Source organism: Ambystoma mexicanum, chromosome 6q (assembly GCF_040938575.1).
Source record: "Ambystoma mexicanum isolate Mex_15411 chromosome 6q, UKY_AmexF1_1, whole genome shotgun sequence".
In the NCBI taxonomy this organism is placed as follows: Eukaryota; Metazoa; Chordata; class Amphibia; order Caudata; family Ambystomatidae; genus Ambystoma; species Ambystoma mexicanum.
This window is the reverse complement of record NC_090937.1, coordinates 1679744503-1679767595: the sequence shown is the minus strand read 5'-3', so window position 1 is coordinate 1679767595 and position 23093 is coordinate 1679744503. Positions and strand designations below refer to the sequence as shown.

Below are 23093 nucleotides of genomic sequence, written 5' to 3'. Positions count from 1 at the left end.
GTGCACTGGCCGCTTCCCTGGAGCTATATGGCAGCAACAGGCAGAGCGCATGCGCGGGGCACGGCATAGGGAGGGTTCACTTCCCGAGCGCCCCCTGCCTTCTCCTTCCGGGGCCGAGCAGAGCAGCGGCAGCGCAACGGAAGCGGCGGCCCGCGAGGGAGGGACAAATCACGAGCGTGCCGCCCATTGGTGCAACGCTGCCATTGGCTCCAGTGACAGACAGAGCAGAGCGCGGCCGTAGGCTGCGGCGGGGCGGGGCTTTGCTATGGTACCCGTCTCCGATAGGATCTAGAGACTCATCAATGGGTGACGTCAGAGGTCACGCAATCACGTATTGTTGAAGCAGGGCTTGGTTTGTACCCGGAAGCAGCGATCGAGACGAGGGGAAGGACGAGGAAGAGCTGCCGTCTCCTATCCCAGCCGGTAAGAGCCACCTGCACAGTCCCCTCCCGGAACCCCCCGCACCTCAGCGCCTACAGTGCCTGCGAGAGGCCTCCAGCTGCAGTACCCCCTCCCCCCCTACACCTTCCACCAGTGAACTACGTTTCCCAAGAAAGCCAGGGAGGAATGAGTTCAAGCACGTGACAGTGTGCACCAATCAGGGCGTGCCCGAGCAGTATTGCTGGGTCAAAAGGAAAAAATAAGCTGAATGTCCCTCTAAAACAAGACCAAAACAAGCCGACTCCCTACCAAATTAAGCTTAAGAACAACACTGTGGACAGGCCTCAAAAGAAAAAATACAGTAACACAAACGCACACAAAGATAACACAAGATATGCTAGAATAAAACGCATTTACTAAAATTCCACTTTATCTTCAGTAAAATGTGTGTACTTTAATTTCTCATCTGAATGGGGCTTCTAAAAGCACATCTTTTGGCACTCACGCGATTTAGGTTAGTGCACACCACCAGGGGGGCATAGCAAAGAATGTCAGCCAGTCCTCTGTGGGCCATGAGCACCCCCGAGGGCCATGCAACTCGGGAATGGGGGCAAAGGGGGTGCACATTTATGGTGGCCCTGCTAAGGTGAGTCCGCTCTATACTTGCCCTAGAGAAAGAAACATGTAAAGTCGTGCCCCCTGCACTTCCAGGCTATCCCCTCCTTCCCATAACAGCGGCCGTGCTACAAGGCCAATGGAAGAGCCCCACCATGGGAGCCAGAGCCTAAAAGGTTTCCAATGACCCTTGAGTGGGGGCGTTGAGACATCAGTGACAAAGCATATGGGCCATTGCAGCAGGTCATGAAAAGGCTGCAGGCAGAGAGTCCCTGCCAGCCTGTGTCATTGCATGACAATAGAAAGCTGTGACAGGACAAACGTTAGTTCTCCTTTCATGTGTGTTTTTACAGGCAAGAACACAATTGGAGCGTCAAAAAACCGCAGCAAGCGACCTGACAAAATTATAATCGACTTTGGGGAAAAAAAAAAGCCCAAAGTCGCTTATAATAAGCAGACATGGTAACACTGGCGCCGAGTATATTCGGAAATAGGGTCCTCTTATTTGATGCGGAAGCTTCGATTTGGCGCCTCCACTCTTGCCTGCTTCACAGGGTTAAAGCTTCCTAAGCCCTGCAGGATCCCCATTGGCTGACGCTACGGCCATATTCACCATTCATTCGCCGGCCAGTGTTGCCAACCTAGCGACTTTCTCGCTATATTTAGCGAGAAAGTACGCCCCCCTAGCGACTTTTTCATAAAAAAGCGGCTAGCGAGAAATCTAGCTACTTTTTTCAATTGGTTTGGAGACTTGCTCATTTATGCAAGTTTCCAAACCAATTGAAAAAAGTGCTGTAATTCGCCCGTTTTCTAACGGGAGTAATGTAAAAACACACAAATAACTTAAAAGGGAGGTGTTAAAAGGGGAGGGGGCCACAGTAAAACACACTTATAACTTAAAAGGGAGGTGTTAAAAGGGGAGGGGGCCACAGTAAAAGCCATAAATTGCAGGGGGAAAGAGGAGGTAATTATGCAAATTGGGCAGTGACGTCATCTAGCTACTTCTGGCGACTTCTAGGGGAGCCAATAGCTACTTTCTTCACTGAGGAGTTGGCAACACTGTCGCCGGCAGGCAAAGTAGCCGGACCTCCCCCTAAGGCTATACCCATACCCACAAGGCCACCCTGTCTCGAGCCTGTCTGAGACGGTCGGGACGCCGATCGCCATACAACCCGTGAGTAACTTAACCACAGCACCGTTTTATGACTATTGACTACCCTGAAAGCCATAACACTTGTTGAAAACACACCGGCACGATAGCACTGTGCAATACCAGAAAATGCTTTAGTTAAGCGCTGATGAACATTATCCGTACCGAACAGTACCTGTTGATAATCACTGTTGCAAATCCATATCACTATTTTAGTACACACCGCGTGGGCGTGGTATTGTATTGTCTTGTAACATTTGATCGCAGACTTTATTTTTATTTATTTATTTATTTTAACGTCCAGCTATCCCCTTGGTCACTGTGTGTTATCGCGAGTGTTAACCTGTATGTAATTATCTGAAATACCACTGTCTCCTTGTCTTTTGTTGACGAACTGCATACATTCACGTGTATACCACTTGTTAATCCACTATGTTAACTGTATTACTAATACAGATCATGTATGATCATGTTCCCCTATTGCAATTGCACCCCCTGCACATGAAACACCTTCATACCCCTAGGCAATGGTCTCCCTAAATTGGCTTGTCCTAGGCATCACCCCATTCCCTGGCCAATGCCGTTCTACCTGCAATGCCTCCCTTCCCTCTCCCTCCCCAGCCCTGTAGTACCTTAACCACGGTTAAGAGGTCTTGAGCCAACCCTTACTCATAGTTCATCTGTACCTCATGATTTCCTGATCACTCATCCAAAAGTTACCAAACCCATTCTGGGTGCACTTCGATTAAACAGACTAAGATCACGACAAAGCCATGGATAATACACCTATCAGGCCTTACCACATCAGAGCCCATGACCACCCCAAGTATTACTCAATTGAAAGACCTCTGCAGCACCAATCTTTTCCAACCCTATCCTAGGTGGAATCGGACAATTGAGATTAAGATCACGGACTAAACCAGCAGCCACAGGTCTGCCAACTATTAATACTAACCAGCCGCCTCATGTTAAGCCGCTCCTAGATCAAAATTGTACATTCTTCAATCAAAACCCCCCTCAAACTGCACAGCCACCCAGTGTCAGCAAACCGTCTCCCCTAGAACACACCACCATAATCAAATGTGCCCTCATTAATTCACGCTTACTGCGAGCACATGCCATTGGGATCCATGACCACATCATTGATCTTAAATTAGACCTACTAGCAGTAACGGAAACTTGGTTACACCAAGCCTCGGGCTTTCTCCTGTCTCTAGCATTGCCACCCGGCTTCCACATCCACAAGACCGATAGATGTAATTCTCAAGGAGGCGGAGTGGCTATTATAGCAAAAGATGACCTCCTCATTAGATCCTGCGCATTGGAACAAATAGATGGATACAAACTCCTTCTAGCTAAAATAACGAACCCCAACACCACCATAAATATTCTGCTCATCTATAGATCTCCCAACAAAAACTCTAACACTGACACTGACATCCCACTACTCCTCATGCCGCATCTCAAACCCAATACTAAATGTATCGTACTTGCCGATTTTAAACTTAGGATTCAGCGTTCAAACTGACAACAAAGCAGCTACCTTCTACGAAGCACTCTCTGACATGAATTTCACCCAAAATATTGATGTTCCCACTCGTATTCAAGGAAGAACCTTCGACTGGGTACTCACGGTTAATACACTAATAACCACTGACTCCATCCTCCCATTAGACTGGTCAGACCATCATAGTATTAATTTTACTATAAACTGTTCAGGTAGAATAAAAGACACTGTGAATAACTTGGCGACCTACGAAAAGAGAAACACCCACAAACTCACAGCCGGCTCTCTCTCTCCCCGATCTTCAATAATAAACTAGTGCAGTCAATACCAAAAACCCCACTCTGCTACCAGAGATCTACCGGAACTGCCTCACCACCACCATAGATATTGTGGCCCCTATAACCACCAAAACTCGTAAAATCGCAAAAAGCAAGTGTTATTGGTGCAATGATGACCTAGTAGTTCTCAGACGCACCAAACGATCACTGGAACACCTATATAAAAAAAATCCCAATCTAGACACCAAAAATGCCTTCAAATCAGCCAATAGAATATATAAATCAGCTATCATCAGCCACAAAGCCAATGCTTACAATACCAGGATTTCCAATACTAATTCGGATGCCAAATAACTCTTTAACATACTTGGAGAAATAGAGAACCCTGCCCCAAAATTCCACCCCATCCAATGCCAGCAAAGATTGGTGCACCACAATCCAAAACGCACTGGCCTCTAAGATTGACTTACTTCAAACTAAAATCAATAAAAAACAGAAATTGCTAGCAGATTAAAACAGCCCCACCAACACCCCTAAAGTGACAACCTCCATTGCCATCTCACCCTTTCACTTTACACCATTCACCTAGGACCAAGTACTAAAAACTATAACTAAACTAAAAGCCTCTAACTGCAAAGGTGACCAATTCTCTGCCCACCTAGTCAAACCCTGTGCACCCACCCTCACCCCTATCATTACTGATTTCATCAACGCCTCATTTAGTGCTAACCTGGGTCACCCCACTATTTAAAAAAAAAAAAACATCCTCTACCCAACTGTCCCCACTAACTACAATACTATTACTACAGCCCCCTTCCTGTTAAAAATTATCTACAAAATAGCCTATGTCCAAATTCAGGACATCTAGAAGAAAACCAGCCTCTAGGTACTAGACATTCCGGATTCCGCCCCAACCACAGTACAGAAACAGCCCTCCTTGATCTCAAAATCATCCAGATGGATGCTATCGGAGATACAGGGAATCTATTTGTTCTCTTGCTATTAGATCTATTGGCAGTATTTGACCTTGTGGATTACAAAACTCTGTACCACCCTAGCCAATGACTTTGGTTTCTCTGACAAAGCAACATGTTGGATAAAATCCTTCCTAGCGGATCGCACCTCCAGAATCTGCATAGGTGAAGAAGCGGCCAATCCTATCCCAGTTCCAATAGGTGTCCCCCAAGGCCCCTGGCTCTCCCCCCACTCTATATAACGCCTACACCAAACTCTTATTCGCAGCATTGGATAATATCGGTGTCATTTGTACCAACTTCGCCGATGACACCCAAATAATCATACCACCGTCTTGGAATTACAATTTAGTTACCATCGTAATAAATATCATCTATGCAATCATACAGAATTGGATGGCTCTAAACAGCCTTTGTCTTAATGATGAGAAAATGGGAGATTCTTTCTGGGCCCCCTACAACTCAATCATAATCGATGGCACCACCATACCCGTCCTTAAACAAGTCAAAACACTTGGTGTTTACCTTGATGCCAATCTGGCTATGACAAAGCACACCAATGCCCTTGCTTCATCCACCTCCTACACAGCTAAACTCATAGCCCTTAGCCGTCAGTTCCTCACCCTAGCCAATTGCATTACAGTAGCCAGAGCACAAATACTCTCTAAAGTAGATTATTGCAATGTTCTCCTATTAGGCACCTCAAAGGCGAATTTAGCCAAACTCCTACTTATTCAAAATAAAGCCCTACGAGCATCATTGGGATTAAGAAAATCAGACCATATCTCTCACATCAGGAGAGAGGTCCACTGGCTGCCAATCAAAGCCAGAATCACATTCAAAGCTCTTTGTATTACACTCAAATGTATCAGTAATACAGCACCTAGATACCTTAACAAATCCATTACAAAAAAAAGTAGCTAATAGAGCATTACGATCAAATGCTGAATTTCTCCTGTCCATCCCACGTTACAAGAGTAGCAGGGCTGGAGGAATAAGCTTCCCAGTCCTGGCTCCCACTCTCTGGAATACAATCCCCATTAATCTGAAAAACAAATCCTCTTTCTCCATCTTCGAACAACTACTAAAAACATGGCTATTTAACAGTCTAGCCTGTCTACATCCCAGTCTCCCCACTCTTCCGGTCCACTAGCTCTGATTAGATTCCACACAACCTGGCCTGTCTACATCCCAGTCTCGCCACTCTTCCGGTCCCATAGTCCACACAGCCTAACCTAGCCTGTCAACATCCCAGTCTCCCCACTCTTCCGGTCCCCTAGCTCTGATTAGACTCCACACAGCCTAACCTGGCCTGTCTACATCCCAGTCTCCCCACTCTTCCAGTCCCCTAGCTCTGATTAGATTCCACACAGCCTAACCTGGCCTGTCTACATCCCAGTCTCCCCACTCTTCTGGTCCCCTAGCTCTGATTAGATTCCACACAGCCTAACTTGGCCTGTCTACATCCCAGTCTCCCCACTCTTCTGGTCCCCTAGCTCTGATTAGATTCCACACAGCCTAACTTGGCCTGTCTACATCCCAGTCTCACCACTCTTCCGGTCCCCTAGCTCTGGTTAGACTCCAGACAGCCTAACCTGGCCTGTCTACATCCCAGTCTCCCCACTCTTCTGGTCCCCTAGCTCTGATTAGATTCCACACAGCCTAACCTGGCCTGTCTACATCCCAGTCTCGCCACTCTTCCGGTCCCCTAGCTCTGATTAGATTCCCCACAGCCTAACCTGGCCTGTCTACATCCCAGTCTTGCCACTCTTCTGGTCCCCTAGCTCTGATTAGACTCCACACAGCCTAACCTGGCCTGTCTACATCCCAGTCTCCCCACTCTTCCGGTCCCCTAGCTCTGATTAGACTCCACACAGCCTAACCTGGCCTGTCTACATCCCAGTGTCCCCACTCTTCCGGTCCCCTAGCTCTGGTTAGATTCCACACAGCCTAACCTGGCCTGTCTACATCCCAGTCTCCCCACTCTTCCGGTCCCCTAGCTCTGATTAGATTCCACACAGCCTAACCTGGCCTGTCTACATCCCAGTCTCCCCACTCTTCCGGTCCCCTAGCTCTGATTAGATTCCACACAACCTAACCTGGCCTGTCTACATCCCAGTCTCGCCACTCTTCCGATCCCCTAGTCCACACAGCCTAACCTAGCCTGTCAACATCCCAGTCTCCCCACTCTTCCGGTCCCCTAGCTCTGATTAGATTCCAGACAGCCTAACCAGGCCTGTCTACATCCCAGTCTCGCCACTCTTCCGGTCCCCTAGCTCTGGTTAGACTCCAGACAGCCTAACCTGGCCTGTCTACATCCCAGTCTCGCCACTCTTCCGGTCCCCTAGCTCTGATTAGATTCCAGACAGCCTAACCAGGCCTGTCTACATCCCAGTGTCGCCACTCTTCCGGTCCCCTAGCTCTGATTAGATTCCAGACAGCCTAACCAGGCCTGTCTACATCCCAGTCTCACCACTCTTCCGGTCCCCTAGCTCTGGTTAGACTCCAGACAGCCTAACCTGGCCTGTCTACATCCCAGTCTCGCCACTCTTCCGGTCCCCTAGCTCTGATTAGATTCCACACAGCCTAACCTGGCCTGTCCGGTCCCCTAGCTCTGATCAGACTCCACACAGCCTAACCTGGCCTGTCTACATCCCAGTCTCCCCACTCTTCCGACCCCCCCTAGCTCTGATTAGAATCCACACAGCCTAACCTGGCCTGTCTACATCCCAGTCTCCCCACTCTTCCGGGTCCCCTAGCTCTGGTTAGACTCCACACAGCCTAACCTGGCCTGTCTACATCCCAGTCTCCCCACTCTTCCGGTCCCCTAGCTCTGATTAGATTCCAGACAGCCTAACCTGGCCTGTCTACATCCCAGTCTCCCCACTCTTCCGGTCCCCTAGCTCTGGTTAGGCTCCAGACAGCCTAACCTGGCCTGTCTACATCCCAGTCTCCCCACTCTTCCGGTCCCCTAGCTCTGGTTAGACTCCAGACAGCCTAACCTGGCCTGTCTACATCCCAGTCTCCCCACTCTTCCGGTCCCCTAGCTCTGATTAGACTCCACACAGCCTAACCTGGCCTGTCTACATCCCAGTCTCCCCACTCCTCTGACCCCCTAGCTCTGATTAGACTCCACACAGCCTAACCTGGCCTGTCTACATCCCAGTCTCCCCACTCCTCTGACCCCCTAGCTCTGGTTAGACTCCACACAGCCTAACCTGGCCTGTCTACATCCCAGGCTCCCCACTCTTCCGGTCCCCTAGCTCTGGTTAGACTCCACACAGCCTAACCTGGCCTGTCTACATCCCAGTCTCCCCACTCTTCTGGTCCCCTAGCTCTGATTAGATTCCACACAGCCTAACTTGGCCTGTCTACATCCCAGTCTCACCACTCTTCTGGTCCCCTAGCTCTGGTTAGATTCCACACAGCCTAACTTGGCCTGTCTACATCCCAGTCTCACCACTCTTCCGGTCCCCTAGCTCTGGTTAGACTCCAGACAGCCTAACCTGGCCTGTCTACATCCCAGTCTCCCCACTCTTCTGGTCCCCTAGCTCTGATTAGATTCCACACAGCCTAACCTGGCCTGTCTACATCCCAGTCTCCCCACTCCTCTGACCCCCTAGCTCTGATTAGACTCCACACAGCCTAACCTGGCCTGTCTACTTCCCAGTCTCCCCACTCCTCTGACCCCCTAGCTCTGATTAGACTCCACACAGCCTAACCTGGCCTGTCTACATCCCAGTCTCCCCACTCCTCTGACCCCCTAGCTCTGGTTAGACTCCACACAGCCTAACCTGGCCTGTCTACATCCCAGTCTCCCCACTCTTCCGGTCCCCTAGCTCTGGTTAGACTCCACACAGCCTAACCTGGCCTGTCTACATCCCAGTCTCCCCACTCCTCTGACCCCCTAGCTCTGATTAGACTCCACACAGCCTAACCTGGCCTGTCTACATCCCAGTCTCACCACTCCTCCGGTCCCCTAGCTCTGATTAGACTCCACACAGCCTAACCTGGCCTGTCTACATCCCAGTCTCCCCACTCTTCTGGTCTTGCTCTGATTAGATTCCTTGTCAGTACCGACCACAAATTGTTTGTACTTTGTTGTTTTCATTTGATTGTGATTGTAATTGTTCATTAACCCATTGTGTAACTATCTGCAATGATTCCTGTAGCCACTTTTTAAACGGTCTGTAACTGCGCCTTGCCAGCTCAGGGTCTGGGCGTATAGTAAATATCATAAAGCATGGAGAAACACAAACATGAATCCCAGGGTTGGAGTAAAAGAAAGGTTCCCACTTACTCAGGGACATGGAGAACAAATCCACCGGTCCCCTGCAAAAAGTGCAGTGCCGGGCGGGTCTTGCAGGCGAAGGCGATTTGGCATACAAATGAGTCTAACCTAATGCAGCACTCACCCACTTAAATATTACATGAACAGGTCATGTTTGGCGCCAACAGCAGTGCTAGCAGCACTCTCCTGGTGCTCCACACTGATCATAGATTTTAAAGCGGATGCGTGTCGAGGTAAAGTGCACCCGTGCAGCAGCAAATGGGTAAGACAATAGTTCCTGTAGCAAATCCAAGGTTCCCAGGAATGTTAACGCAAGCTCCTTGCACTCCACTGTTTAAAAAAAAAATATAGGAAATGGACACGTAGGACCTTGTGATCCCTGCTTTCACCCACAAAGCACCATGGATATGTTTGGACCAGAAGTGCACATAGTACCACAGGACGAAACGACTATTACTGCCTGATTGGTAGAACTAAACATGTATCTTTTTTTTTAATGTTTATGAATAACTAGGTGCTAACATTATTACAAAAAACCTTTACTCGCTTATAAAATATCCCCATTGGGAACAGGGATTACATTTTTACTCCCTAAAAAATCATTTTAATCCCAGCTTTAAATAATATGGAGTAAAATACTCGCACTTCAAAATCTTCTCTGGCGCACTGTTGTTAATACAGGCCTTTTTGGCCCTGCTTATTGCCCTTGAAGCGTACAGCGGTGGAGAACAGTACACGGGGACTCTGACCAAGGCGTTGTAGCCAGTGAAAGCTTATCCAGGGTTCCTTTTTTTCTTTCTAAGTCATCTCCTGAATGGGGGAATGCTTGGTATGTGTTCGGTAGGTGTGAGTATGGGTGCCTTCTCAGTTTAGTCCTTCATTTTTGTACATGGTAATGAAATGTCCTAATCTGTATTATTGGGATGCGCAAGAGTGCAGGTACTCTTCTTTAGCATGTTGAAGCAGAAGTACTGAATGGTGCTATTGGCTTAAAGCGCAGCGCTTTATGCGGTAGACCCATACACTGTCACCTCTTCAGCACTAATGGCCTGTGGCAGATCTGGCTGCTGCTTCGCTTGTTGACATCCAAGCATCTTTCAGCAGCACTCTGCATCCTCCTTAGTCATGCACTGAGCTCTGCTGTCATTGCACGTTCCCTTGCAAAGGTCACAAGCTGCCAACTTGCAGTGTTTAAACACCACTAACGTCTGATGTTTTCTTGCTTGTCTAGGTGAGCCTTATAGCGGCAACATGTCTCTGTGCAGCCACTTCTGAAAGCTGAGAAACTGAAGCATGCGGAAAGGAAGGTGTGTATCTCCTCGCTGCAACCTGAACTATATTAAACAGTCCGAACATAGGGGGAGGCGGTCGATTGCTTTGGGAGTTGACAACAATAGCATTAATCCCAATGATAAAGTCGCCCGTCATTGATGGAAAATAGTTGTTCTAATAAACCTACAACCGATTCATTAAGTGCTCAACTAGAAATGGGTGCGCAGGGCCATGCCCAAATGATTAGCCGGTCAGTAAGAGGCACTTCTGAACCAACATTGAGTGGTTCAAAGACAGCTGAGGATGGCGTAAATGTATCATCAGTAGAAGGTAAGGCGGTCGCTCCAGAAGTGTACTGGCAGTGGATGCCTGCAAGCTATAAACCATATTTTTCAGCTGAGCGTTGATGACACTGCTAACATAGCAACAATGTATACATGGAATACGAGGGGACATGCTCATATGTTTGAGGAGGAAGGCTTGATATCTATGTTAGATCTCTTTAGAATAGTAGCACGGCAAGAAACGTGGTTAACATCAGAGGTGCTATTTGACGGCCGTAGTACGGTACATCAAATAGCCAGACGGGCCAAAGGGAAGACCAAAGGTGGGCTGCTCATAATAGTTAAATCCCTATGCAGTATAGTAAGGCTGAAACAATCCTCTCCCGACGTTTGCCATCTAAATGTTGTGATCCTTGTCATGAACATATATGACCCACCGACCATGGTGGCGACAAAAGAGAACGCAAGGGCGGTGGGGAATTTACTCCGACAGTACACCCATTGCCATCCAATATGGTTGGCCGGTGACTTCATTGCAAAAATTGGCGCCCTCCCATTAAATGATGATTGTATCATCCAAAGTGCACTAATCCTAGTAATGAAGGGGAGATGTGGGATTTACCCCTAGCTTCCCATGACATCCTCAATTTAACGCGATGCCAATTTGGCATTTACTAGGATAGAAGGGAGGTCTGTGACCACAATTGACTGTTCTCTAATCTAAGTGGTTTAGATTACCTCAAAGACTGAGCATAGTAAGGCGGGACGAGAGTGATCATCTGCCCTTGTGGTCTTGACTGGTATTCCCTTCCATAACACCAGGAAGAGAGGACAGTGATTGCAATGGACTCCTGTATTTGAACGAGGCACAAAATTGCATCCATTGGCATCAGCAAAACCTCTATTCTGCTAACGGTGTAGGACAGGACGTGGTACCACGGTTTATAGCCAAGGGAATGGAGGGGGCAGACACAAAGGAAATGAAAATGGAAAATTTTTCTCGAATGATGGAAACCATTCGCACACAGGTTCTAGACAGTAGAACTTATAAAACTGGTATGGAGCGTTCGAATAAATGTATTTGCTTGAGGCAAGATCACGACAAGCTGTATGGTACAGCAAAAAAGACTGAGTTGTGACATAGCGACCATTGTTGCTCAGCGAAATAGTGGGGCAAATGTCGTATCGGTTAGTAAGATGGTAACCTCCTGTTAAGCAGGAACTATCAACAATGGTTGACGCAGCCCAAGAGGCAGTGTGAGATTAATCAATGGAACAAAAATGGCCAAGCTGGCATTATCTAATAACTCTCTAGGGATGTGGCAGATTTTGATGCGTGGAAAAAGAGAATTAACCATAAATTGTATCCTGGAAGTGAAATGGAGCGACCACATAAAAGCAACTCTTGGTCGTGCTGAAGATACAAAAGATATTTTCCCTTTGCCGAAGTGTTGGGAATGTAAGGTAAAAATATCAGATGTATGACGCGTAATAGAGCACCTCTACAATTCTCGAGCTGCTGGGCCCAATGGGGTCTGTATCAAATTGTTGAAAATGGAGCCAGAACTATAGGCGGTGGCTCTTCACCTCTAATTTACACACTTCGGTAAGACTGGAATGACCCCAAAGACGTGGAATGTCAATCGTATTCTCACTGTCTACAAAAGAGGGGCCTTGGACAACCCAGCCAACTTCCGAATGTTAGCTATGCTCGACATTCCCTCCAATCTTCGCACGCGTGTTACTTCTTGAACTTAACACATGGATAGTTGAAAACAAAATCTTGCCTCCAAACCAAAAAGGTTTTAGATCAAAAGCTAGCATAACACATAACCTAATCATTCTGTCATCGACAATCGAACATGCATGGAAGCGCAGAGAACTTATGTTTACTCTGCCTTCATCGATTTCGCTGCCGCTTTCGATATGGTTTGGAGGAACCGTTTATGGCAGAAGCTAAACACATGAAACATCCCAAAAGGCTTGCTAAAAATGCTGATGTTACTTTACTCTGATATTGAGAATGAATTTGACTGGTAGAGTGCTATGTTGCTGACTAGTAGAGGTGTTAAGCAAGGCTGCGTAGGGGCAGAAACTCTTTTTAATCTGTATCTTGCAGAAATGCAAGTAGCCTTTACAAACATAACGGGCTAATCCATTGTAGCTGAGTACTGCTGTCATCGACTGGCTGCCTATGCGGACAACCTGCTGATTGAAGACTATATACCCCCACAGGCCTACAGCGGATGCTGGATGTATTGGCTGCTTACTCCAGCTCAAATGGTTTGTCTATCAACATAGAGAAGAGTAAGGTCATGATATTTACGGTTAAAAAATATCAAAGAAGTTTGTGTGGAAACTGTGTAATAAGAATCTTGAACAAGCACACACCCATAAATACCTATGTATACCAATGGAAGACACATTGAATTGGAATTTGCATTGCACATCTTTAAAATTACGCTGCCAAGTAGCCGCTAATGCTCTTGGTGTCTTAATAGGCAGAAACGTGGGGTACTCCGCACACGCCATACTAATCATTTATATGGCTAAAATAAGAGCTATCTTGCAATATGCAGTTGTGATATGGGGTCTTAAATATTGTGCACAGCTTGTAGCATTCGAAGCCAGATTGTATGCCCCTGAATATGTCTGTGTAATATATATATCTTGAGTTTGACATAAAAGCATAATGTCTGCATACTTAAGCCAATTTGTGATGTTCTTTTGATAATTAGTACAAATGAGAAAATGATACCATCATTGTTACCTATGTCGAGGCATTTCTGTGGTTGGTCAATTGCTCACTAATTGGCCCAATGGGTACGCTTAAAACCATCTATGAGAAATGGACTGTAGGCTTTACTCGTACCACAGACAGAGGAGGGCTCCAGTCCTGGCTAAAAAGGAAACTGCGAGATTACACCTAGGAAGATAATATAGTCAAACTTGCAACTGAAGTACATAGTGTGCTTTATTGTCAAGCCAGGCTGACTTGAACATCTCTGCCAAAGTACATTACGGCATACCCTAGTGTAAGAACGTTTCGACCCTACTTGATTATGAAATTCAACACCTCAGTAGCTCTTGCGACCATGGGTGCAAGAAGGGGTGTTTGTTGTGAGATGCGCTACTGCTGCCAATGCGGCAGGGTTGAGACTGGGTCTCTCAAACACTTGATAATTGTCCAATGAAGTTGAAACACACGTTTTTAATAATTTGGTTGATTTTAATGAGATTGATGGTTTATGGTGCACATTTATGATTGGTGATGATCTTAATCTTATTTATTTGGAGATGGTAGGAGATTTTAAAGTGTCTAGAGTAGGTGCGAGAGACGGGCCTCTACGACCGGTGGGGGGTGTCTGTACTCCCACTCCCTATATGGTGGAGGAGAGGCACAGGAGACCCCAGCCAAGATTCTCTATTCGGTAGCAATGGTCGAGCAATCAAGGCCTAGCTTCTCAGGAGGTGATGCAGGCTGGTTCTTAAGTACAGTGTATCCCCAAGCCCCCACAAAGGAATGTCCACACTCTGTATTGGTTAGAACACAGTCTTTATATAATCAATAGTTAAGGTTATGTACATTCATCATGATAACTCACTTTGTACTCTGGCAAAATCTACAATGACAAATATTTACAATCCTAAAGTGGTACCACCCTAGATCCCATTGAAGTGCATGAACAATACTGTACGATGCCACACAGACCAATAGAGTGAAACCAGCAATAGAGAGAGGAGAGAAAATAAGATGGTTGAGCAATAGGCAGAATACTGACCCCTACCACTGGGCACAGTTCTGTGTGGAGATCCCCCCACCTGGGCAACCTGTAAAGAAAGATATAGCACAAGCCCAGTCCATACATTGCTCTGCAAGTCTTATTCTCTCCTACAATGTTTTTACCCCCCCAATGTACCTGGTGGAGTCGAGCTCTTCGAAGGCGTCGACAAAACGTCGACGGACTCGCTGTTCGGCGACGGGGAATCGACGGCCCTTCTTGAATGCCTTCCCTTTCAGGCGGGAGGCAGGGGGCGTCGAACGTCCGTTGACAAACGAGGTAGAACGATGTCGAAGAGGCGGCAGCTTCGTCCGAGCGGTGCTCGTCGGCGTCGAGACGTCGGCGTCCTGCAAGGCGGAGGTGTGCGGGGCACCTCGATGACAATAGTTCTGGACCGCAAAGATTGTAGAGACTGAAACCCAGCAAGGGCGTCGAATCGTCCAAGTCTTTGAGGTCGTTGGGTGGCGGGAAACCCACCGGCAAGTTACTCCTCGGCGCGTTGGTCGGCCTCGACTTTCTCCGGCAGGATAAGCGGTCGATGATGCGGTCGAGAGAGTCCTTCGATTGAATGTTCTTAGGCAAAGGAGCGGACGGCTCCGGTCGTCGGTGGCACGGCGTCAAGTGGTTCCCACGGCTGGGCAACACAACTTCGACGGGCCTCCAGCGGTTACACAAACCTGTGAACCCTGGTCGACGGCAATGGACTTCGACGGCGTCGATGTCCGGGTGCTTCACTTCGATCTCCTCAGCGGTCCCGTCTCGGGTCGACAGCCTTTCGAGGGTCTGTCTTCCAGGGCGCTTCGGCGAAGATGGAGCGGTGCTCGATGGTCCCTCGGAGCACGGGGAGAGGGCGCCTTACCAGGTCCTCTCTCGGGTCAGCCCTCGACGATCTCGTCAGCCTTCAGATCGGTCGAAGCAAATGCCACAGCAAGTCTTCTTCTTCCAGCTGGACTGTAACGCTCACCTGATTCTCGCAGAGGCGCCGGTCTTGACTGGGCGACTACCGTATCTTCAAAGGTGATGTGCAGCACCCGGTTGGCTCTTTGGGCTGGACCTCTGTGCCCTGTATGCCTGACGTGCAGAGTAAGATGTCTGCAGATAGAAAATACGGGGTTAATGAACTGGGGTTATTGGGGTGTCCCTATCTCTTTCCCCTTCTCCTCTCCTGTAGACCCCCCACAGGTTAACGCTCTCACCTTAGGTAAGTGAATGCCGAGCTCTCCATCTGCCTCGGGGCAGGGTGCTGTAACCAGTTTCTTCACTGGATAGGTAGCGCAGGCCTCTTGACTTCAGAGGACTGCTGTCCGTCGTTTACTGCACGAACGGTAAGTTTCGAGTAACTCAAATGTCTTTAAAGTCTTTAATAATGATGTCTCTTGTTTTGCAGGGTTCCGGCGATGGCGGATGACGGGCTCAAGTGAGTTGAAGATGGAGCCCGTGTGATGGATAGAAGCGCCTGGAAGCACGTAAGTAAGCGCTTGTTGCCAGCTTCACGATGCGCTCTAACTGTCTTTTTATTTTGCAGGTAAAAGTTCGGAGCGGCTGCAGGGTGCCGGGATACCCACTGGGTTAGATGTGGAAAGGAGTAATGGCACGTGAGTATCAAAGTTCCCCAATGTCTTTAAACGCACCTTGTTTTGTCTTTCAGATGCGGGATGCAGCGCCGACGGCCTCCTGAGCGTGCGAAGAGTTGGTAAGCTTTTGTCTTTCAGATGCCGGAATGCAGTGTGAAGACCTCCGGAGCGCACGAAGATTAGGTAAGCCTTTGCCTTTCAGATGCCGGAATGCTAACCTGTTCTTTCTTGTCTTTATAGGTGTTGCTGAAGACTGGATTCAGGATGGTAAGCCTTTTTCCTTAGGCCCAGGACCGGATGCAGAAGACACGATGAGCGTTCTGCTGCAGAGGGTGCAGAATAACGCAAAGCAAGATTCATCCACCGGGTGTGGTTTAAATAGCCTCCTGTAGTGCTTAGGTGTCTCCTTCCACAGCCACGCCTAAGTAAGAAAAGAGTTCCTGGTAAGTAAAGAGTTCCTGCCTTCCAGAAGAGTTCCAGTGTTCTGAATCTAGGGAGTGGCTCCAGCCCCACCCAACAGGAAAAGTAGTTCCAAACAGAAGAGGATCAGAGGCTCAACTGGCAGGCAAGTAAGCAGCATGGTCTGCTGCAGGTAAGTCCACCCAAGCATTATGAGCCCGGCGCTTCCAGCGCTGGGACTGGGCATATTTATGAGCCTGGTGCCACTGGCGCCAGGACTGGGTCCAAAAGGTCCCAATTGGGATTGGTTGGCACTCGGAACCTGGGTTATGGATCTGCTTCCAAGGGAGTTGGGAAAACCCTGACCTTTTGGAAGCAGAGATCATGACATGGACGTCGAGGATCAGCAGTTCCAGTTACTCGTAGAGTGGAGACTCGGCTCCCCGGCTGCTGTAAGAGCACAATGGTCGCTTCTTAACCAAAGGTCCCTTCTGAACACTTTTTTTCCAGTGGTGAGAGGTCCCCAGATATACTATCCTCTCTCTCATCCACGCTGCTGGCACACACTCAGCAGCCAATCATACTGCAGGGCATTCATGCAGTCAGTCAGCCAATCAGGTACACAGTGCATTCAGGCCACACTCCTCCCTTCCAGACACTCACAACAAGGAATGTGGATTGGGACAAGTACCCAGCCATTCAACACTACACACTGCATTCAGGCCAGTTTCGGGCAGGGTTGTCTCGGTCTTTGTCTCTCATGCCAGAAACCAGACAACCACAACAAGAAGTGTATATCGGTCACACACCCCATTCACCCAGGTCCCACCCACAGGAGGTACCCACAACATACAGTCACTGGGAAGGCTCCAGTCAGTCTAGCTGGGCCTTCACAACAATACCCTACATGGAACTTCCACCCAACAGCCAGTCAGGTGGAAGGGACAGAGACAGGGCTTCCCAGGACTTTGGGAAAACACGATAACAGGCTATAGAAAGCAAGAGGCCACAGGGGCCATCTTGTTTTCTATCAGGAATCGACAGATCCCAATGGCAGGGCCTGGGTATCCCAAAATGGAGGACACCCGGAGCACCTGTCATATTCAGCGCGGAGCTGCCACCAGCCCATACCCTGCTCTGGGGCCACCCACAGGTGCCCAAAAACATACACTAGGGGCACAGGGTTGTACCCCTACCCATGGGCGCCATAAGGGTATCCCATGGGTCTGTTCACCAAACCAAAAGAGAGAGCTGCACTGCCAGGAGTCCCACATGGACTCCGGGGCAGAAAACCTAACAGAACACACGGTAAAAACAGAAAAAGGACAAGGATTCAGAGGCCCTGTCCCTCAGATGCATTTCCAGCATCACAGTAGGGACCAGCTGATATGTGTTATATCATAGAAAGTATTGGTAAATGATGTAATGTATATGATGTTTTGTTTTAATTACAAAGCCACGTTGGCTATAACTATATTAATACACCTTTTGAAACCATTAAACAGTCTGAACATGGGGGCAGGCGGTCGATTGCTTTGGGAGTTCACCTAGAAGGCGTGCTCTAGTGACAATGCACTTCAGAAATGTGGTGAAGTGTTTCGCTGCAGGCTTATAGATCGAGGGAGGGGTCATTATCATGCAATAATGGCTCGCCGCCGAGTTATGCTTTTGAAGCCCGAATGCATTCAATGCCAGTAGTTATTTACTGCACTCTGAACATTCTGATTGGTTGCTTGGCGGTCAGGACCCACCTCTATGTGCTAATATGTAGTCACTTTTCTTCATGTATGTAAATTGCAACACTGAGCTGTACATTTCCCGGAATCCAAGTGTTTTGACCGAATGCAAAATTGTCAAGGCCGAAATATCCGAAAACGAAGTGCTCGAATGACCAAAAGTTCAAACACTTTGTTTTCGGTCATTTCAGCCCCGATAATTTGCTAAAACACACACTCTCTCACACACACATACACTCTCACACACACACTCTCACACACACACACTCTCTCACACACACACACACAACACACCCATAACACCCCCCAACACACCCCCACCCACACCACCAACATAAACAAACCCCAATTACCTTCATCTTCACACTGGGTTCCTGGCACTGCAGGGTCCTTTTTTATTTTTTTACATGGAAGTCTGCGGGCGTGTCCCCCGCAGCCCTCGCTCACTATACCATAAAGTATACTAAGCGGGGCAATGCAGGGGACACCCCCGAAGCCCCTGTTTTTTTTTCAATGCTACCACCAAAGGTTCTTTTGGTGTTCGATCCTTTGGTGGTAGCATTTTTAGAACTTTTGGTCGTTTCATTTTTTTTTTTTCCGGTCATTTCGACCTAAACCCATTTTTCGTAGGTTTTGATATCGGTTGCATCTTTAGCCTAAGTGTCAATACTGTGTGTGTATGTACACACACTACATATCCTATTATTTTGCAGCTGATGTAATAGAATACTGTAAAATGCATCTAAGCAACTATTGTTTGCTTAAGCATGTATGTTAAGGCTTGCCCTTAACTGAATTCGGTCCCGCTTGAAAAACATGTAAAGCAATCGAAGTTGTACTGCTGGTGATATAAACACTCTCTATTGTACTGTAACTAAGTCATTTTCTTGAAACAGGGCCCTGGTGCCTCTGGGCTGCGTGGCGCTTTACAAATGCAAAAATAAAATAAATAAAAATTAGTGTTTGACCGATATAGGAAACCTGTGAGTTTCTGTATTCGTAGAGTAAAGCACATACAGTCCTTTTCGAACGCATAGTACGTTTCGAAAAATGAACTCTTGTTAGCAGTTGAAGCTACTCCTCTTACCCGGCATTGCGAGCTGTCCTAGGCTCTTGCCGGCAACGCAGAACCAACGCGCTTCCTGGAGGAGGTGGGGCTACAGTGCACTCGTGACCCGATCACGTGACTCTGAACTTCATCAAAGCTCGGAGGCTACCACCCTTGCAGCGTTAAGCCTGTCAGGAGACAAGCCCAGTGACTGTTGAGCGACTGTTTGGCGCACTGGTGTGCACCAAAAAGGGAATTAGTGTAGAGTCAGTCTAGGTCTGGTCGAGGCTGTGAGTTGTACAGTGTCGTGACTGAAATGACTGCACAATCAGAACAGGGGGGCCAGGCTGGGCCACAAACCAGACACAAGACTATCCAACAACGTCAGATGCAGAATCCCTGGACCGCTTTAAAAGCAGACTCTTGTCCTGAGACATCCAAGGTAAGCACCGTATCACGTATACAAGTGTCAAAGAAATTAGTAGATCCTTGTTTACAACCTGATCCTACTAACTGTTAACTTATCAGCAGACAACATGTCCCCTTTAGTAATGAGTAAAAACCCGGGAAATTGCCCTGTGATGAACGTGGAGAATGCGCACATACCTATTAATGAAATTGGAGTCGTAGAAGAGACGATTATCAGTCTTCCTGTTACCTCTGAAAACGCTGACATTTCTAACTGTCTGCTGATTCAAGTCCCCGCTGACTCAAATACTACCAGGAACCTTTTTTGATGCCATCGTAGCTTCGGACGCTGCGCAAAGTTATCCAAACAACTCTGAGGGCTCTAGCGGGTCCAAAGGCGCACTTGAAAGTGAAGCCGAGGCTATTGCTGTACCCGCAGCTTTGGATAACGAGGTTGTCAATCTAGCCATTCCACTACAAAGACCTCTACTAACCTTGCTTGACTTACCCCCTCTCAACCATAGTATAACAAATCCAATGTCATCCGAGCCAATCCAATCCGAAATATTTGAGTTCTTCACCGCCTTTGAATGAAGGGACGCAGAGTTAATGGAAGTCTCACAAGACGAGGTTGAAAACGAAATATTGAATGACCTAGCTGTAACAACATACACAGCGCTGCCCGTAATACTCATCGACTCTGCTGATAATGATGAAACAATTTTGGCAGGCTGCTCGTCAGTAACTAATATGACGACAAAAAACCCTCTTCAGGTGAACACGAAAGATCAACCAAAAGAGTCCAGGTGGGTAGATAACACAAAACCAGCTGCACAAATACCATCATACAGCATGTCCACCTACCCACGGTTCCCATTTGACGAAGAAGACGCAAAGCAACGAACATGCAATTTTTTATCAGGACGTGCAATGGAAAGACCTCACGCTGATTTATCCCGCAACAACAACAATCTTAATTCAGAAACATCGAAAAAACCTCGAGCAGATCATGAGTGTTTCAACGGGGAAATGCCACAAAAATGGCTTGTTATCACGCGACAATCGCCTATCAAACGATGGAGCAGATCGGGTAACAAGTCTACCTTTAAGCAAACTTCGAACCCAACCCCACACAACAACATCATCGTCCTCACAGAGAAACAGTGGATCACGATCAGACCACTTATATTCACTGTAAGTCTCTGCGACGAATGAAACTGGAAACTTATCATTAATAAGTGACCCCAATTTGGAGACAAAGAATAGCACACATATAAGCTCAGCGGACAAGACCGGTGCTGAGTCGAAACCAAGTCTCATCAGCGGCAGCAATGCAGATATATAACAATGTCTTAGCTGCCTCATCCGCAGCTCTTCTGCCATTTTTGAAGATGTATGAGCCCCTCCATGAGGCCCACAAAGATCAGACATCATTCATCATTTCATTAAAGGAAAAGATGGACAGTTTTGACTCGGCAACACACTTCCTGCAAGTCCAGCTGGCACAGGAAGCAGAACGCACTTTGCGCTGGCAAGAGCGATTAAGTGATCTTGCCGCACGCCATAATTGTCAGAATGATTCTTTATCTGATGGCTTACTTGAGGCAGTGAAATGGATGCGCCACTCTTCTAACATGACTAGCTTAAACATCGAGGCACAAAAAAATGACTTAACGCCTGCCGGAAGAAACGATGTAACTTCAATCACAACATCTAAAAACTTGTCTCAAGACGCGAGCAATTCACATGAACAGTCCATAAATAGAACAGAGGTAGAATTAACATCTAAGGAGCCTCCTCAAAAAACATCTTCACTCGGTGTGAACACCTTAGCAAAACATATAAATCTGGACATGCCTTGTAATGTTCCAGCTTTACTCGAAACAACGGCCCAACAAATGAAAGATCAAATTTCGAGTGTCGCACCCGCAATGCCCTCGGTGTCCTTTGGAATTTTTCAAGGATCAGCCAAATCAATAGAGGCCACAACAAAGAATGTATATAGTATCCCAACTCGACAACCACTGCAATCAACGCAAAGAAAAAAGGGGCCCATCACTAAGAAAGGTGTACGGTCTCAGAAGCCAGAAAACTTTATCCGAAATGTACCTGCAGAAATCAAGTCAGGTTTATTCTCCCACACAGAGCCGTCCAAATTGAGTGCCCTCAAAAGGGTACATACTGAAGGGAAACTCACTAAGGACCTTAGTCGAATTGGAATTCCCTCCAGCAAGCGTCAGAGTTGATTCAGGACCAGAAAGCATCACAAGTAAATCCTCAAGTGCCTCGATTGACATCTGTGAACTCTCCACTTATTCTGATGAGGTCTCAAATGATCAACCGACATCCAATTCCAGCGTGGTCCCGGAAGCTCTACCTGCCGGACCCTTGCAAACCTCAACTTCGGAGGTGTACAAGGCTAAGAAGTCTGTTCACGTGTCAACGGTATCTGAGCAAAATGCGAAAAAAAAACGCTGTCAATGATGAACCCCAAATATACCAGATCCCAAGGAAACGAGCAAGTGCATTATTCTTCGCATGCTTCTACATCATTACGTTCCGGTAATAGTTCCTTGAACTGTAAATTGATATTACAAAATCTACATCAGGAAGATGAAGAATTGAACTTGAATCGCAATAACGTGCTGAAATTATTCAGCTGCATTCCATCACTCCGAACAATCCCGTCTGACAACATAAGAATCGTAGAATATGCAACGGAACGCTGTTGCGACGAAGTCCTATTGCATATTTCCTCCGCTTCAGTCTGTAATACCATTTTGAATGCTTCAGACGAACTGCTACTCTTTGGATTTGATATAACAGTTGAACCAACCAGTCCTGGCGCTGACATGCCTAGGACCAGCCCAAGGAGTGCTTCTCACAGTAACCCGGAACAAAGACGTGCAGACCTACACCGAGCTATGCAAACTTCCAATCCTCAAACACCGCGTACAAACCAGGCCCCTAAACATAACATCCAAAACGACATAGCCCATCGGCATTAGCCACTAGCAATCACCACCGAATGCACTCGAGAATTCTTATCCTGGAACACTAGAGGATTCACCCACCTATTTAACCAATTCGATGTTGAGATGGAAAAGTTATTTGTCATCCACCTATAAGAGACATTGCTAAGTGAGCCCCCGTCTAGAGAGTTTTGTGATTCTACTAAATCCTGCAATTAAAAACGCAAAAGGGCGCCCTTCCTCCGGCCTAGTGATGATGATTAGGATAAACACCTGGTGGTGGCTCATCGACTCATTTAGTTCAATCCCTTTCGTGCAAGGAGCCCTACTTCAATCAAACAACAAAATCATAGCCAAAAGGAAGCACTTGTTCATCTTAAATAGGTACTGAAACCCAAAAAAAAGCAGTACAAAATAGTTTC

General features: G+C 47.4%; 1 protein-coding gene across 1 annotated transcript in view; it reads left to right on the top strand.

Annotated features, from left to right (window-relative positions):
- Positions 1-264: 264 nt before the first annotated feature.
- Positions 265-23093, top strand: part of LOC138515433 (uncharacterized) — a 239363-nt gene continuing 216534 nt past the window's right edge. The window contains 2 exon segments of the mRNA XM_069630276.1: positions 265-423; positions 10428-10503. The gene's annotated coding sequence lies outside the window, so the exon portion shown is untranslated.